This window comes from Rhyacophila brunnea, unplaced genomic scaffold (assembly GCF_057557595.1).
Source record: "Rhyacophila brunnea isolate RB1 unplaced genomic scaffold, BYU_Rbru_1.0 scaffold_1, whole genome shotgun sequence".
Taxonomy (NCBI): Eukaryota; Metazoa; Arthropoda; class Insecta; order Trichoptera; family Rhyacophilidae; genus Rhyacophila; species Rhyacophila brunnea.
This window is the reverse complement of record NW_028232751.1, coordinates 63,333,822-63,353,787: the sequence shown is the minus strand read 5'-3', so window position 1 is coordinate 63,353,787 and position 19,966 is coordinate 63,333,822. Positions and strand designations below refer to the sequence as shown.

The window sequence follows — 19,966 nt, the reverse complement described above, 5'->3', positions numbered from 1 at the left end:
ATAATGTGTTTAATAAATGTTTTTCAAGGTGGAAGACGGTATCCGAAGTGGTTTTCTCGGGAGATTATTGGAGACATTATAGTCAAACACTACTATCATACAGCCTGGAAGCATTTGCTGATCATTTCAGGTCCATCTACGCAAGTAGTATTCCGAATCTGGATGTCGTCTCAACGTCAAAAAAACGATCATGCGTGATGCGGTGCCCAATCTGTTGTCATCTTCCTAATTGATGAGGGTGACGTGCTTAGATTTATTAAAAAACTTAAAAATACATGCTCTTTGGGACCGGATAATGTCCAACGTTTTTTTTTTTAAAGTTGTATTGACTTTGTCAAGGGCCCACTTGCTTATATATTTAACCTGACAATGGAGACAGGTATCTTTCCGGAAACACGGAAGATGTCGAAGGTTACTCCAATTCATAAGTGGTAGAGTCATCAGTAGAAAAATATAGGCCGGTAGCTGTTCTCTCTGCACCAGCAAAAGTTCTTGAGATGATGATGCACAGCATGATTTCTCTAAGGATTGAGTCATATATAATGAATGAGCAGCATGGATTTAGAGCAGGCCGTTCAACGGAAACAAACCAGATGGTATTTACTGATTGTGTCGTCAGTACTATATAGAGGCTGCAAGGTTGACTGTTCTTACAATGATTTCTCGAATTCATTTGAGACTCGATCACGATATTCATATGGAAAAACTCCAACTTATCTTGTCTGATCGATTTCTCAGGTTATTCGATAGTTATTTTAAGAATCATCAACAATTCGTATCATACGGCCTTTATCAGTCACAGACATTTGAATCATTTTTTGGTGTGCCTCAAGGCTCAAATTTGGGACTATTGCTGTTCACGATTTTTATAAATGACAGCATTGGTAATTAAAAATGCTATGTTTTTGTTGTTTGCCGATGACTTGAAACTCTTCATGGAAGTTGTCACCTTGGACGATTGTCGTCAACTCCAACTTGATATAGATAATATATTAGATTGGGGCAGGCGTAACAAACTGGACTTCAATGTTTTATCGTTCCATGCAAAGCCTCACAAATATTGTTTTTCCAGTATTCGATGCATGGAAAATTTCTCTCACGAATATCATCTGTAAGAGATCTTGGAATTACATTTGACAGTAGACTGACGTCGAGTGGTCATATAGGTACCATTAGTAAAAAGGCACTAAAGATGTTGGGCTTTGTCTGCGTACTTCCCGGGTCTTTTCGGATGTTACGGTACTATAAATTCTCTATAACTCCTTAGTTAGAAGCAGACTTGAGAGTGAGTCTATTGTTTGGGCCCCGCATCAGTTGAAGTACTTATGGTGGAGAAAATCCAAAAGAAATTTTTACTTTTGGCTGTATGGATATTATCTGTGGCGACTCTATTAGACTGATTTTCTCTTAGGTATACTTATAGGGTTTCCATGGAAATAAGCCGAACCGAATGGTTTATGACGGTCTCACCTTACGCCGAAACCGTTTATTGCCGTAATAAAACTTGTCGAGTGTTCACCCCATAGACTATAGATACATCTAGACGCCACCCGTTGCATTGCAAAATGAAGCTACGTGCCGCGCGATTGGTTTGTGGGCGAGCGAACACATTCGCCTACAAATGTTCGAGACCATAGACCATTTCGCTGGTGCTCGCCCAAAGTGCTCGCACTAGACGCTCAGAATTAAAATATAATTTTCTATTTTTTTTACGTTATATAGTATTTTTAAGCGGTCAAAATGCAACCATTAGGTAAAGATATCCATAATTTAAGTTATTTTAAAGAAACACTAGGTCACTGATATTAAAATAAATAATAAAATACAAATAAATTGTCACGAACATGTATCAACTTACCTATGAAACGTAATACAATCTTCTTGCTTATCAGTACGGCTACCATATTTTAATACAACACGCAGAACCACCTTTCCTACTTAATTAACTAAAAATATATACCACTGACTTTATGTTTAACACAAAAAATAGCAAATTTAGCAACACGAACTCGCAGATTATCGATGCTACGTGAAGCGATTCACCACGATTTGCCAGCGATACTTTTGGAAACTGACTCAAAAATATGTAGACCTTTTATCTTACTCTAGCGCGTGTCGCAGAGATTATAAGGGTGCCGAATACTTTCTCACTCGCACTCATGCATCGTTTTTGTTCAGGCCTTGGTTCACCCACTTAGCTTCGGATTTGTATATACGGGCGCCGCCGTGTTCCATTATGCTCTATTCAAATAACGGTGTTTGTACATGCGCGCCTATTTGAAACAAGTATTCCTTATATTAAAACAGAAAAATATTTTTTCTCTATGGTCAGTTTTTGATGTCTATGGGCACTTAACTGTCAAATAAATGACAATTTCTCACATTTTGCCGCTAGATATCCCAGTGGTCCATATATTTTGAACTCGCTATTACATTTACTTTCATATTACATATTTCTTTTATTTTTCGATTAATACTACATTATGGCCGGATAATCCGAATGCCGAATAAACGTTATTGAATAAATAATCATTACAATATAAACAAATGAAAGTAAATGGTTATCGTGATAGTATACCTACCTACCATATAATTATTATGCATAAATCGATTCCAGCATAATCATGTGAATTGAGTTGTTCAAAATATTATATTACTTGTATTTATTTGATTTAATGAATCTGCGTCTGATGTGTATTTACTAACGAGACTCTTAAATTTGAAAGCGTCGCCTCTTTTACGAAATTTGCGGCATTGTAGATTAGCTTTATCTACGAAAGCAAAGTTTACTACCTATAAATAAAGCATTCATGATTGAATAAAATAAGCACCAATTATAGAATCAATTGTAAAATAGATAGTACCATTAGACAATAATCAAAATAATACACTGAATCATAATGAAATACGGAAGAAAACAAGAACCTATGACAATTATCAACAAACGCGGGCTGTCAGTTGCGATCTGTCAAAAATGGACTCTGCCGAATTTAGCAATCGGTTTCGCTAAACTTATGGTAGAGGGGCATTAGGTGTTCGGGTTCGGCGAGATGCTTATGTACTAAATTTGGATGAACGCAATTATACGGGCGTATTATATATCTGGCGTAAAATCGCATTCGAAAATTTTGGATGAACACCCTATTACATACTGTAACTTAAAATTTTGAAGAGATCTTTATTTAGCCACATATTTTTTCAGACTTATACACGGCATAAATGTGAACTCTGCCATTCTATGTGGTGTTGGCTTGTGTGTCTTTGATAATTACCTTAGGAATCGAGGGCATCCGTTGTTTGTTTCTCCCAAGGTGCAGAACTAACCTGCCATTAGTAATGCCAATTGGGATGGCAATAACCATGTTTATTGAAATCGCTTCCGATATTGATATATTCCACTTACGTGAGGGTGAATTTAGGTGTACGTTGTTTAATATGTTTTTAAGATAGGGTCTATCAAAGTTCACTGTGTGTGCTTCCATTTACTTTTGTTATTTTATTTTATTTCTTATTGTATTATTAACTCACATTTCTCTGTATTTTTATTTTTAAAAATTACGAACACTTATTTTATGCAATGTCGTGAACGCTTTGAATTTATAATTTGATATGTTCATTATATGTAAAATAAATAAATTTGATAAATTAAAACATTAGCCTTCGCGACATGTCAAATGTTTTTATAAGATCCCTAGATTTCATGAGATGAACCGAAGACTTACATTTTACAAGATGAAAGGAAGAAACACTTAATAAAATCTTGTGAAAACCGTCTGAAATCCAATTCTGAATGGAAAATTCTCGATACTGTCTCAATCATACTGATGACATACTAAAAAAAATATGCCCCTTAATTCATTCTGCAATATCGAAAATTATGTATAAACCATACATAATTTTGGATATTTTATAGATAAGATGATTATTTTTCGAATATTATCTATAATGACTTTGTTTTCGCAGTGGTTCTTTGAATTTTAAAAAACTAATCAACATCGTCAGTAAATTGTTGACTTAGTTCAATGAAAACAAATACGTATGACTGACAAAGTTTATTAACCCTTTGATAAGTGAGTTAATTATTTAGCACACATCTTGGGAGTGAGTTAATTTTGAAGATTTCTTCTTCATCAAACAGTTTTTCAGCAGACAAGTCTGCTGGTGTTAAATGACTGTCAACAATGTCATCAACTTCCATCAAGTCCGATGTCATAACATTGGAGTCAAGGTTTACATAATCCTCCAGGGGTTGGTCTGAAATCCTTTACCAGCCTTCTATAGCATCACACTGGATATTTTCTTGGGTACTGGGTGCGTCTTTATCCTGCTCCTTGTATATCCCAGCTTTCCGAAAGCAATTCTTGATGGTAGAGTCGGTTATTTCACCCCATGCCTTAACAGTATAATGCATTGCATCTAAAATGGATATCTTAAATTTGTTGGGGTCCTCACCTAGTTCTAACTGACACAATAACTCCTGTACCAAGTTTCTTCTATTGTGCTTGAATGCCTGAATTATCCCTAAATCCAGGGGTTGCAGTTCACTTGTACAGTTAGGAGGAAAAAATGCCAACTGAATGTTGCTCAAAGTCAAGTTTGTGGGGTGAGCTGGGCACCTATCGAGGAATAGCAATATTTTTCGATGTTTTACTCCCATCAAAGCAATGAAGTAAGCTGCTTTTCAAATAAGATTGATGTCATCTAGGCTTTCTTATTGGCTGCATATTTTGTCGGCAATGTCCTGATATTTTTGAAGCAGCGGGGTTTTACAGACTTCCCAATCACTAACGGGGGAAGCTTTTCACTGCCATCTGAATTTGTAATCAAGAGAACAGTGAGACGAACCTTGCTTAATTTTCCTCCATGACAGGCTTCACCCTTGAAGCTGAAAGTCTTACAAGGTAGAACGTTGAAGAACAACCCAGTCTCATTGGCTTTGAAAATATCTCTGGGAGCGTAGTCTGCAATTAATGTAGGCACATCTGTAGGCTTCCAATCTTTAGCAATGTCCAAATCAACACTTTGCGAATCTCTGCAAATTGATCTGTAGACCACCTTGTGCCTCTTCTTAAAACGATCTATCCATCCATTTGATGCAGTAAGTCCTTTAATATTTAGTCGATTCGCGATGCGCAGCGCCTTTTCACGAATGATTGTACTGCCGACGGGAATATTACTGGCCCGCGCACTGACGAACCATTCTTTTAAAATCTCCTTCATTTTTTCGTACTTCGACGCTCTGATGTACATAAGTTTTTTCGCCCCAGGTCCACATTGAATAGTGCTTTTTTCAATAGATTCACGGTTTTTGATGATTGTGATCAAAGTAGTAATGGGTATTCCTAAATATCGGGCCAGTGAAACGCGTGAGCCAACGTGTTTATTAAATTTTTTCGAGAGAATGTTCCTTTTCTCTTGCACTGACAAAGCTTTCCTTTGGTTAGACATTATGTGTTTGAAAGAATGAGGATGTAAAAATGAATAATAATCGAACCGAAAGCAATATGAAATAAATAAACCGCAAACTTGTAACTTGCAAGACTGATGACAAAATAATGACAGACGGACTGTATACAAAACACAAACACGATGCCAAAAGAAAAGATGGCGACCAATGGACCAATCAACTTGTTATGCGCCGAACTCGGGCCAATCACAGCGTCGCTCGCCGACCAATCACCGTGCGCCGCTCTCAAGACACGGAGTTTTCCCTCCAAACACCTTACACCGTTCGAATGTCACGACCCAATCATTGTCAAGCGTGCGTAACTTGCATATTTTGAATATTTCCGACGTAAATCGCAGGAAAGAAAAACGTAAATGCGGGTATTAAATGTACTGAAATACATCAGGACTGAAAAAATTACACGCAATTGCCGGGAAAACATGAATTCCGGGCACGTAAAAACGAGGTTATACTGTGATTTATAAGTTTTTAGAATATTTTTTCATTATGTACTATTACTATTTTTATTACACAATACATTATAGCAGTGTTTCCCAACCAGTGTAGCGACAGTATAGTATAGTAAAAAGCAAGGTCAGTTGAGTAAGTAAAAATATATATTTTTATAAAACTATATTACTACTTGGATAGTAAATTATAGTCAAATAAATTCAGTGGTTCTCCACATTTCATAAAAAGTTTTTTTTTTTAAATAATTTTACGTCAGACTTCTGGTTGGATAGTAAAATATTGTAAAATAAATTCAGTGGTTCTTAAGATTTTATAAAAAGATATTTTTTTCTAAATTCACCTCATATATTTTGTTCCAGCGATTGTTATTCTACTATAATTATTTCAATTATATAGTAGACTATAGCAAACCTGCGGTTCCATTTTTTTTTCGAATGATTAGATAGTATTATACTGTTCTTATTTTGATTGGATAGAAATATAATGAAATAAATTTAGCGGTTCTCAACATTTTATAACAAGAAATCTTTTTCTCAGTTTATCTCACATTTTTTTTTATTCATTGTTAAAAAACATCGATTTTTATAAAAATATCATCATCAGCCGGGGTCAATCCACTGCTGGATGAAGGCCTCCCCAAGCTTACTCCAACTCTCTACGTCTTGTGTCGTTCGCTTCCACGTATTTTTACCAAACTTTACCAGTTCGTCAATCCAGCGGCTTTTAGGGCGACCCTGTGACCATTTCGTGCCTCTTGGGTACCACTGGATGACGGCATTTGTCCAGTAGCCATCCTTTCGGCTAGCAATATGCCCCGCCCCGCCCATCTCAATTTCAGCTGTTTGGCAATGTCTATTACATCGCGTACTCCTGTCTGCTTCCTAATCCATTCGTTTCTCTTACGGTCCTTTCACGTGATGCCCAACATACAACTCTCCATACCTCGCTGTGCGACTCTTAGCCTTTGGACATTTCTCGTGTTGAGGGTTCACGTCTCGCAGCCATACGTGAGCACACATTGGTTGAACACCCTACGCTTAAGACATAATGGTAGGTCACTCTTGAAGATACTATTCAGACGTCCGAAAGCACTCCATCTCAGCTTTGTTCTTCGAGCAATTTCATCGTGCATGCTTCCATCTATGGACATCTGCTGTCCGAGATAGACGTAGCTGCTGACTTGCTCGAGTTGGGTGCCATTAATATATAAGGTGCCTCTGGTAGGTAAAGACTTTCCTTTAGGATGGCAATCCCAAAATTGGTAATAATCAACTGGTAAAAACCATTCCTCCTCAAGTGCTATTTGATAGTTGTTTGTAAATCACCCAAATTTTTATTTTAATTCAATGAGTGAAAAGCTACATTAACTATGCAAATATATATCGGTACCTCGGAAGCAGAAGGATGAAACTCAATTTTCATATAAAAATGAATATTGATAGAATAGTTGAGGTAAAACCATTTTCTATAATAATTATTGATAAAAATTTTAATCTTCTAATTCCTATAATAATGAAAATAGTCTCAATGCAATGGATGCAACTGTCATGACCCCTTCGAAGCAGAAGGACGCAACTCCATAAAACATATAATTAATTCTACCATATATGTGTCGCTACATTTCAAAATCAGCCAAGTCCACCTTTAGGTATTTTTTACTTTTTTGTGAATTGCTGAAGAACTCTACTGCTTTCTAACATTTCTGCATTATCAAAATGTGGAATTTATTCATTTTAAATATTCTATACTCGAAATAATATAAACGTTCACCCTTGTGACTGTGTATTTGAGAAAACAAAAAGCTGTTTTTCTATTCATTTATTATGGGCTGATTTTGAAATCTAGCGACACATATTACATATTATACAGTCCATGAATAAGTTTTCAGATCAACCAACCGATCGACCGTGTCGGTTGAAAAGGATAAGCTACACACTCAACTATGTCTGATTTTTAGTTGGGTTGATCAAATGCTATGACCTAATTACCATGAGGAAAAAGGCTTCTCATTTGGACTTAATTGAAGTAGTAATAAGATCACCTAAATTAGCATTCGAGCACATCATAAACAATCAGTCATAGGAGCCTCTTCCCAGGATGCTATGCGCATAATTTTGCATCGATACTATGCATACTACCATTACCCAGCGTAAAAACTGAGTGTTGACATTGACGTTAAAAAATTAGGAATATGCATATCAAGAAGCGAGAATATCTATAAAGGAAGCCATTGAAATACAGATCACCAATTGATCACCAGCATCTTTTATGAGTCACCTAGTCTGAACAATTTTCGACACATTTCTTTTGGGCAGTATTCGCAATTGTAGAACCAAGACTACATTTAACTAGATTAACCGTTAACCTCTACGTCATGTGAGATGACAGTGAGAGGCTTGTGCATGGCCCCCTCATCCTGAAGCGGGCCCCCAGGCCAGGATCTTTGGTGGTCTCCCTACCTATCGCTCAGGTTAAAGGCAGTGTGACACTCAACAGTAGTGTTTTCCAAATAGTTTGAGATGAAATTATGGGAATTCAGTGTATTTTCAGCGATTATTTTAATACATTAATATTATAATTTGAATTATGGAGTTGTCGACATATACATATCAACACAAAACAATCAAAAATTGCATCGCACAACCTCATATTTAAAAATATTAATAATCTTGAAAGAAAATAGCGCGCCTATTATATGTGCGTTGAACTCGTTCATATGGTCGACCCACCACGCCGGGCCCCCAAGCTAGAGCCCTGTCAGCCCCCCCTTGTGGAGGCCATGGGCTTGTTCATAGACCGCGACCAACATATAGATAACAAATAAGTTTTTACGCTATGTATTTTCGTTACTCGTTAAGCAATAAAGACGAAATTTGTTCTCCAAACTTGTTTTTACTTATTACCTTTTTACTGATGTTTTTCGATTTTTGTCAATATTATCAAAATAATATAGCATAAGACTCAACCCATATTGATGTTGTCCAAAAATAAATAAGTGACTTTATCTCTGTTTGGAATAGTGAAGTAATAATATTATAATGTCCAGTTATCGATACCGTTCTGTTATCTTTCAGCTTTTATAAAAACTTTGAATGCGCTGCGCAATTCCGTAAATAGGTGCAATTATTTCGGTACATAGATATTTTATGCATTGTACCCACATAAATCCTTGTAACTAGAGGTGGGAAAACTGGTCGATTTTGAAGACTAAGTATACTTACTACCAGTTAAAACTTGTTCCAAAATACTTACTAGTATTTGAAATATCGGCTATAATAGAATCGTTAAAAATACATCCGCTTTTCGGAAAGTCCCATTTTCGAGACAGGTATAGCTGGAACTATGGCACTAGTCACTCCTGTTTCAGTAGAAAATACTGGAGCATTAAAAGCACTGGTTTCATTTACAGGTGGAGCTATATTTTGCCTGGCAAATTCAATATGAATAGTTGGGTGCTTGCGCTGTAAAAGTTTCTTCAAATTTGACATTGACTTGTATGAATTTTTTATTTTACAAACATTACAGATGGCATAATTTGTAACTATTTCTTTGGAACGATTCCACACGAAACTTAACCTTTTAGTAGCCATTTTTACACAAATTATTTATTAAGTATAATATAATTATTATCCATTTATACAATCACGCATACAATTTGAATTCAGTTTATGTTTATAAGTTCCAATTATAACACTAAAAAATCGAGAAACTCGACGTGACAAAACCAGATAAACGCGTAGTCAGTTAGCGTTATCAGAATCCGCTATTCCGGCTTGCGACTGACGTCAACTCGATATAAATGTCATACTCAACTGAAACTAAAACTAATTCCATAGTATTTATTACTAAACATTCGCGAGTCGCGACGCCGCGGTGATGATTTCATACGTAGCAAGACTACGAACTAGCTAGCGGACGGCGAGACCTCATACCATGCGACGAACTCCGGAACTCGATAAAGTCTCATACTCAACTGAAACTAAAACTCTTAAAACTAAAACTAAGGCGGACTCAAATAGTATAGGTACTATAAAACGAACATGTGACCATTTCTGTCCTTCACTATACCAACTTTACAACAGAGGAGAAAGGGAGAACAATGACAGTTGTAGTATGGGTAGTTTCATCCGAAACTTCAGTACACAAACTGGTGACAGTATTTCCAACTCACCTCTACTTTTAACCCTTTATAGGGCAAAGCATTTTTTTCTTCATTTCAAACCGATCTCCATCATTTTGCATCAGATATTTAATATCTTAAAACAATTTCAATATAAAAATTAAAAACATCTATCAGATATTAGTAAAAACTATAATTTATGGTTTTTTTTTTATTGATTTTATGATGAATTTTTTTCGAATAAAACAAATAAATAATGGTTGTAAATATTATTTATTTAGTCATAAGAAAAGTTACATTTCAATTTTTATTTTTTTTATACCCATTTACGTAATACTTTTCAAAACATGGTATGCAAAAACGGTACGTTACATTGCTTACAAAAATAAGATATGAGTTTTGCTTATCTAGCCGTACTAGAAGCACATAGACAGCTCTTTTTCTTAGATTTATTTATAATGAACTGAAAAAAATAAAACATATTATCGTAACAGTACCTACCGACCTACAACATTAACATATTACAAAATGACCGCGAAAAATGGAGTATGATGGGGGAGGCCTTCATCTAGCGGTTGCGTCTACCCCGGCTGATGATGTGTTACTTCTACAGTCAAATATAATACAATACAACCCCATGAAAGTTGCGATATTGATAGTAATTGAGTACTTTAGCATTCAATTGATGTCACAACTAACAAAAAAACACCATTTCTTCTCAGATATTTTGAGAACTTTTCCGATCCCAAATATTCTGAGTAAAAATTAAATATATTTATGATAGTATACTATATTCACAATAAAATATAACTATACACAACTGCCTAAGCCGCTTTTTTATGTTTAAAATAATTCTAAAGTTAGCCGTGCGAATTGCAAATTTGAGGTTATGTACTTCCCGCTTGGCAATAGAATGATGAAACAAGTACTCCATCACAATATATTCGAAAAAAATATAATGTAAATCGATAAATAAATGCATATTAAATAATTATGTGCATACCTTTTTTCACAACTTATAATATAAATGGGAACAAAATGACTTGCAAAGTCAAGTGCCACTCGCGAATTCGTCGAGTCGCGACCGCAAACGCGCAATGGCCGATACATCGACCAATTGTTGAAATAATGTTTTACGAGCGATTGACGTACACTTCATATTAGATGGAGATGGGATTAGAGAATTCTTATTTCGTAACCAGAGAATGTTCGCGACAACGTCTTGAAGTACTAAGGTTGATATTTCCACATTAAGTGTATGACTTATAGCTCATAAATGAGGTGGTCGATAAATAAACCGTTTTTGACCTATGCCCTACTATAAAGGGTTAAAAAAAAAAATGGTAAAATGTGATTACGTAGTACTAATCAATCAATCATGTTCAATAATAAATTTAGAATAAAGATGATTTCAAAATTATTGACAGATCGATTATTATTTATATAATCTTATCGCCCACGATGGCAAAGTGACATACGCGTTAGCTTATGTCGTTGGTCCTAGGTTTGAATCCTGGGTCTGGCAAATGCACATATTGTTTTTAAATCTGTGATTGGAATCAGAGTATAAACCTAATGAGTCGAGTAAGTGGCTAACATCCATTTCTCGTAAAAACAAAAATCTGTTAATGCAAACCTCCACCGAAGATAATATATGATCTATTTTTTTAAGAACTGATATTGTTCGTGTGAATCATTGTGTAGGTAGAGAAATATTTAGTGTTAATTTTTTGTGCAAATGTCTATATGTGCTATCAAAATATCCAAACATGCTATGGAATCCGATAAGTGAGTCCAAGAAACCATAGAATTCTTGGATTCCGATTATGAAATATAACTGATCAAAAGAGAAACAGCGCTGAGAGAACAGGACGATTATGACACTTTCCGATGTTGACCATGACTACGGGTGAGGCTTCCACTTCTACGCATGAGACACTAGTGGCTACATCTAAACTATTTTCCGTAGGACCCTTTGTACCAATTGTGCACGATTTTGAAACTCTGTGTTATTATGTTGAACCACGAATTGACATACACTGGTACAATCACGATCAAAATCTAGGAATAGCATCCTTTGGTCATCCGAGGAGATTTTGGTGCTGCCTGCGGTGGAAAGAATGGCGAGGTGGGGCGAGAGATAATCAATCCTACACAGCCTTCTCAGTGGTGCCCGACGAAAAGCTGCCACCTAGGGACACGCAGGACTTCGCAGTTTAAAGGGCAATTAATCAAATACAAACTGAAGAATTAGGACCAAGAACAATATGAAAATCTATAACTGTAGCGTGAACATGACGGAAGAAGAACCCTAGAGTAAATTTGAATGAGAATTAAATGGAAATGAGGTTTTTCACATATTTAAAATGAATAGAAATGTAATGGACAAAATTGTTTTATGCTGTTTCATTATTGCATGATGGCTGAGCGGTTAACGTGTCAGTGTACAATGTCGTGGGTCTGGCAAATACACATACTGTTTTTCAGCATGTGTTTGGAGTCAGAGTATGGACCTAAAAGGTGAGCAAGTGGCCAACACCCATTTCTCGTAAAAACAAAAATGTTCTTCCTAGGATCATATCGTCGGTATAGTGGCAGAAGACGATAAGTCAAAAATTGGCTGATTTGAGTTATGAATGCAGAATTATAAAGTTTAACACGCTCCATCATCTGAAAAAACAAGCTCCGCCAAAGTCCATGTAGTTGTGACATAATTTAAAGAATTCAATACGTATTAAGTCACTTTCTTTCATACTTCATAGTGGCAAATAACAATAAGATGACTTAACGTTATTTGGCTTCAAGCTTCTAGTCACTTGTCCGTTATTTATATTGACTTATTGTCTATGCCACACACAGCTTGCAACCATTTGACAGTTGGTTCTGAATGTTGACGTTTCGCGCGTATTTATATATCTCATATTTTCTACGATTGTGCTTGTAATCTATTGTATAATCGTTTTTATCGACGTGTATAATTTAAGATTGGAAATATTATGTTTCTGTATGGGCAACAGAATAAAATAAGGGAGCATGTAAAAGGTAAGCAACTTAATTCAACATAACCTCAAAATGAAGTTTGCTCCACAATTATTAATTATTTGTGTACTGATATCACGTTTCTATGGCGTATTTTTATGTAATCGGAAAGACATCCTTACTAACGTATATTCAAATCAAATCAAATTTATTTATTTTACATATAATGAACATAACAAATTATAAATTCAAAGCGTTCACGACATGACATAAAATAAGTGTTAATAATTAAAAAAAAATAAAAATACAGAGAAAAAGTAATAAAATAAGAAAATAAATTAAATAAGTAACAAAATAAAAAGTAGATGGAAGCACACAGAGTGAACTTTGATAAACCCTATCTTAAAAACTTATAAAACAACGTCCACCTAAATTCACCCTCACGTAAGTGGAATATATCAATATCCGAAGCGATTTCATTAAGCATGGTTACTGCCCTCCCAATTGGCATTACTAATGGCAGGTTAGTTCTGCACCGTGGGAGAACAAACAACGCATGCCCTCGATTCCTAAGGTAATTATCAGAGACACACAAGCCAATACCACCAAGAATGGCAGAGTTCACATTTACGCCGCGTATAAGTCTGAAAAAATATGTATATGTTTTATTTATATTTTAGATGATGCACACCAAAGTGATGTTGTGGATGGAGACAATATTAATAATGTCTGGGACTCACGATTGTACTCGGTCAAAACCAAATGCCGCCAACTTGACGCTTGCATTCTGACGGTGCTGCTTTACGGTAGCGAATCACGGCACCTTACGAAGGCTCAGAGCAACCGTATACTGAGCTTCGAAAACAGATGTTTGTGATGAATACTGGGTATGCGGTGGTATGACTTTAGGATCGAGGAGATAAGAGAATGCACCAAACGGCTTCTCATCACGCTGAGAGTGAAGAGGCGACATTGGACCTGGCTCGGCCACGTGCTGCGGATGCCAGAAGAGAACCTCAACTTGGCTTGCCTGTTCTTCAAGCCGACCTAACTCCGGCGTCCTGGAAGGCCGCTAAATACTATCTATAGAGTGTTTACTCTATAGATGCTCTATAGGATGCTGGTTTGACCTGGAACGGAGCAAAAAGACTGGCGAGCGACAAGGATTCTTGGAGGCGCCGCGTGGTGTCAATATGCTCCAATTAAGGGGCGGATATGGCCAAAGAAGACGAAGAAAGAGCTTCGAGCGCAAAGGGGATTTTATTTTAAGGAATGCAGACAGTGCTGCTCCAAAACCCAAAGGGTACGAATTGCTGACGGCAAACTGCGCAAGGACTCATAATCATACCACTTTTATCAAAATGAATTAAAAGAAAGTATTTGCCGAATTTCTTTTTTAAATCTCCATACTGTTTATACACCTGTTATCCGATGTTTCTAATAAATAAATTAAATACTGTTCTCGAACCCTTCGAGGTTGGCTATGATGAAGCGGAAATAATGATCTCTAAATTATATTTTAAGTTTTCTTAATTAATTTTACAGGGTGAATGTTAATTTTAATTGTTTTCATAAATTATTTTTGTGTAATCATCATCCCCATACTGTTTATCCACCTCTAATCCAATGTTCTGATAAATAAATTATATAAAGATGTATCTTTTTTATTATTTTTACCTAGTACTTAGCTACACAAATTTATGTTTAATAATTTAATAAAGATGAAAAGTATCATAATTTGAAACAAGATTATTACTAATCTTACATACAAAAATATCAAATTACTTCTATACCTACCTAATATTATTACCTAATAGTATCCAACTACCTAATATTATTTCTGTTTTAATTTTAATTTTATTTTAAATTGGCCAGTTTCTATTATTATTAGAGTCCAATGGATTACTACTCAACTACAACATTTTATGTTTGACTATTCTATTGACTCAAAAATCGTTGTGGCAAAAACGTTAATTCACCATTTTGTAAATAAACTCAAAAAAATAATTATTATTACTATAAAAAAGCCTTGACAATACTCAAATCGAATTCATAAATGATTACCAAATATCATAAAGTAGCAAGTTTAGGTAAAAATGTTTAAACTATTTAAATAGAGGTTTCAATTTCTTGAATTTAGAAAAAGACGAATACCTCAAAACAAGGTTTTTTGACTTAACACCTTTTACCACTATACCGACGATATGGTCAAAAAAATTCATGACCAGAAATTGCTGTCTTATAATAGAAGAACGTTGGAGCAATGACCTATTGAATTAAATTTTTTTGTCGAACGATGGTCAGAAGTCGTCATCGGCTGATTTTGCAGATGCTTCATTACACTGTCAATGAACCCGTGTGAAATAGTTTAGAACACTTCTTGACCACTGCAAAAATTTGTCCAGACTCGATGTTGCCTAACAAAAATCTCTTCATAATAGACGAAAGCATTGTGTTTAAATGACAACTGATATTTAAACAGTTTATACCTTCAAAAAAGTCATAGGTTCGGTATTAAATTAGTGATTTCTGACATTCTCTTAGAAGTTATACATTTATCTAAAATATAAATTGTTTTATGGCTCTCCTAAACAATTGGGAATATGGCAGTTGCATCCGTTTGCCTCCGAGGTACTGATAATTCTCATTATAGAAGACTAGTACGGTGTAGAGAGTAGAATATAGAATTCCATTTACCTTTTCTGATTTTCCACCTGAGACTAGTTCTCCTACAAATAGCAATTTATTAGGTGAGGTATGCCTGACAAGAAATTCTTGAATCCCTTCGACAGTAACCAAATAATCATCGCGCAGACTGAAATGGTAAGAAGCAATATTACAGGCAAACGCAAAATTTCAAAGATTGACCCGCTCAGCTAATCGCATATGGCCAAATATGTACTAACAAATCAAGTATATTGTGCGCGCAATCAAATAGTTAAACAGAAAACTGCTATATTCTCTCTTCGTCTCCTCTCTTTATTCACACATCGACATTGTTTACAATATGGCATGTGTTTATGTGAACTTTCCGAGCACTACGAACTATCGTAGAATTATATTCAAATGGAATAGTTCCTAAACTTAAATAATATTCAAACATCCATTATACCGCCTTCATATAACTCGCGTTAGACAAAAATGTGATGTAAATAAAAAAAAAAACATATGCCAAAAATGGAAGATATTCAATGGAAAAATATATTCCGTCAAATAGTAGCAATTAATAATAAATAATTCATAATTCTAGAGACATCGCAGGCAATAATTAGACTAATCGTAGACAATAATTTAATATTGTTAATGATAGTTTGATTGTGTTGTACTATTCAAATAAAAGAATTTAGTCAGCATACGCCGATTATTGAATATAGCAACGCTATTGCTTCACGGGGCCGAGAGGAAAATTATGTTGGCGAGGCCTATATCTTGCAATAAATTCATGTTGATGAGATGGATAAGAATATATATCACATTTTTTTTTATAAATAACCAAATACACAGACTGACAGGAAAAGAATCAGCTAAGGGATGCCTTTATCAGAAAATAGATTCAGCCTGAAGATGAAAATGACAATATCACAGAATCATTGTGATAAATAATGTAGCCATACACAGGCCAAAGAGCAATGGAATTAATTTGGAGAGGTTTCCATCTAGCAACTGGATTGAACCAGGTTGTAAGGCAACATTGATATACTACTAGATGAGGAGTTCCCATACAAGTGTCATTTTAAAAATGTACCACAAAAGATATTACGAATATCGTCTTATAATATTTCCTTGTAGGTATAATGCGTTAAGACCGTTAACATGGATTCCCGAATTTCACCCGTATTGCCCTGGCTGTAAAACTAAATTTGCGTTCTTGGAATAGTGACCCTAAGGGTATCTGCAACCCAAAGTTTGCAAGCTACCAAAAATTCATGTCTGAGCGGACAGAGCAATTCGTCATGCGCTGACTATTAGTTAGAGTAAGATGCAAGCTAGATCGGGCTCACCCATAATTATTGCCAGGTCGTTTTCGAAACAAATATTAAGTGAGCTTATATCGAGTTAAGTCCGCTGATATTAAAACAGTAAGTTTTAACACTGGCCGAGTCGCTGAAAATCGGGCGTCACTTTAAGAAGCATATGATTCATCCAGTAGTATATCAATGTAAGGCAATGACAATTTAAAAAGTAGCATAAGTCTGAAAATGTAAAATGTTTTCAAATGTATCATAAACAATATGTAAATATTTATGTTACTGTACTGGACTGGAGGTTATACTTTCTTGACGAACACGAAAATTATGAACAAGCAACGCATGAATGACATATTTTGTAATTTCTCAATGGCAGTAGCTAATATACACACACAAGCAAACATGTTACACTTATTTATATGCAGAGAAAAAAAAAAAAAAAACATAGTACATACCAGTCAAGTGTCTTTTCAGTCCGCAACCACCGTTTGAGAAGATATTCATAGTAGCTATCGCCGCGGGTGTCTAATGCGATGGTGGAGTAAAAGAGAAACTTCCCCGTACTGGGGCTGATCAAGATGGGCACGAGTGGGTATTTTGTAACTTGTGCACCTCCATTGAGACCTGCGCTGCGGCTTTCTGCAGAAAAATAAGAACTGTAAAACAGACATTCAAGATAAAATCTCATTGACCTCTTAGGCCCATGACAAACGGGACTCGTCATAGTAAATCGTGAGACACATGCATGTAACGCACGAAACACATCATATTTTCGTGGCTTTTCAATTGTCAAATCTACCATTTCTCAATTTTGGTGTTGCTGGTGACTCTACGAAAATATTTGGAAAGAAAAATTGATTCAAATCAATGGTAAAACAGAGACTAGACATGATACTTTGATTCTACGAAATCAGGGCTGTCAAAATCAGGAAATTCCAAACGACTTGCGGACATTTCTGTCCACATTTTCACAGTTGAACGTGTTAATTTTGTTTTGAATATACAATTACTATAACCAAATTCTATCGGAAAATGTGTGCTTCAGTGCAAGAACGTTGTGGTCCCGCGGGGGCATCTTGCGAAAAACGTATAACCGTGTGTGTAATGTTCGTAGACACTAGACAGTGTCTTTTTTGGGGCAAAATATACACGGTTATACGTTTGAGTTTCGTAAGACGCCGCCGCGCCCGCCAAATCACTACGGCCGAGCACTCAGTATTATTTTAATGTGTATCACAAGTTTTTCACATTGTATTCTAATAGAACTTTATGTGATTGCTTTGATGCATTTAGTTTTGTTGTAAATGAACAACATTTCATTGAATATTAGTGTTTTAGTAAATTATTTGTATTGAATTTACTGCTAATTTTGTACTTTATTGATTTCAAGTTATATATTGATACAGCATTCGGATTATGATTTGAAGTGTAGACGAACTGAGTGATGACGAAAACGATATGGTTCTTTCATATGAAAAAAGATGTGACTGCATAAAAAATCGAGGGTATACTGACAGAAAGCATTAAGTCATTAAAACAAGTTCTGAGATAATCGCATTAATAGCATAATTTTTTTTTCAAAGCTTTCTCCCACGTAGAATGTTTTATGTTTTATATATTTTTTTTCTACATTATAAAGAATAACCTTTTTGGCATACAAAACATAAGATTTGATGTTGATAGGTTGTATGGATATTTTTTTAAAAATGTAAATGTAATGTGACCGCTGACATAATGCATTCTGTCAGTAACTATTCGCTAACTTTGACATATTATTAGATAAATGACAATGCATTATTGTTATATTTTTTTATGTTAATGATTAGATTGGTACATAATAATACAAATAAAAATAATATTTTTAATGAAAATAACATTATTTATTTCAAATTAGAGAAATATAGAAAAAATACAATGAAAATAATATAAATCACAATAATTTTTAAACAGATTTTTTTAAAATTAAATTATTTACCGTAAACTACAATAACATTTCTCTGAAGGGTATGCAGATTGGATAGTATGCTACATATTACGACTAGCCTTAATTCTGATTGACATTCTTTGCATTTCCTTGCACTTGCACATTGCACTTATTCATGAAAACAATTAGATTAGTATCAGTATTAATATTAAAAAAAAGAATGTTCAATATTATTTGTCGTTTTCGGCATCGGAATCATTTATATCGGGCTCCGGAAGTAAGTCTGGATGGCTGTTATTCTCGGCAGATAATTGTTGAAACCACCAATGAAAAATGTCCAGTATTACACTTTTTTCACACAAATCCTTTTTTTTGGCAAAACTTATTTTTAATGGATTTTTATATTATAATTGTGGAATGTTTTCAATTTCTACAAAACAAATTTGGTTGATACGCGAAGCATTTCTAATTTTTAAAATGTTTATTGTTTCGTACACATCACTAAAATTATATTTATATTGAATGGTAAATGGTTTTTCCTTTTCATATTTAAGACATTTCATTTTTAGCAAATTTACGCCAAGTTTTTATTAACTGATTCGATAAAAATTTGAGGTCATAAAAGTCAGTATATTTTAGCTCGTTTGCTTCGTATGGTTTCTTTTTTGAAATGAAACGAGACATTCAAAAATCATTTAGTCATTGGCACAATAAATCGACGCAAACTTTTGCCTGTTTTCTATGGCACTATGCATAGAATCGCATTCCATAGATTCAAGAAAAGAGCAGATACTTGCAAATTTCTATTATGGCCTCCGCATGTATCGGAGAAGAAAGATATTTCAGTTACACTCGATGGAAGCTGCTTGAGATACCACATGAGACAACTTCCTATTTCGCAACTCCCTCGCTTTCCATTTATTTCGGTCCAAGCCAAACAAAATCCTTTATTCGGCTTTGGACCTTCGTAAATAGTTAAGTTAAACATATTTAATTTTCTTTTATAATAGAGCAGTGAAACCTCTGTGGATGGTATATGTAACACACTCTGAAGATCG

General features: G+C 34.9%; 2 long non-coding RNA genes across 2 annotated transcripts in view; one reads left to right on the top strand and one right to left on the bottom strand.

Annotated features, from left to right (window-relative positions):
* Window positions 1–19,966, top strand: part of LOC147080068 (uncharacterized) — a 64,423-nt gene that overhangs the window by 13,669 nt on the left and 30,788 nt on the right. The gene's annotated exons all lie outside the window — the stretch shown is intronic.
* Window positions 1–19,966, bottom strand: part of LOC147080069 (uncharacterized) — a 36,206-nt gene that overhangs the window by 3,864 nt on the left and 12,376 nt on the right. Inside the window, exon 4 of the long non-coding RNA XR_015070775.1 lies at window positions 17,440–17,623. This is a non-coding gene — a long non-coding RNA (uncharacterized LOC147080069). The remainder of the gene's footprint in view (window positions 1–17,439; window positions 17,624–19,966) is intronic.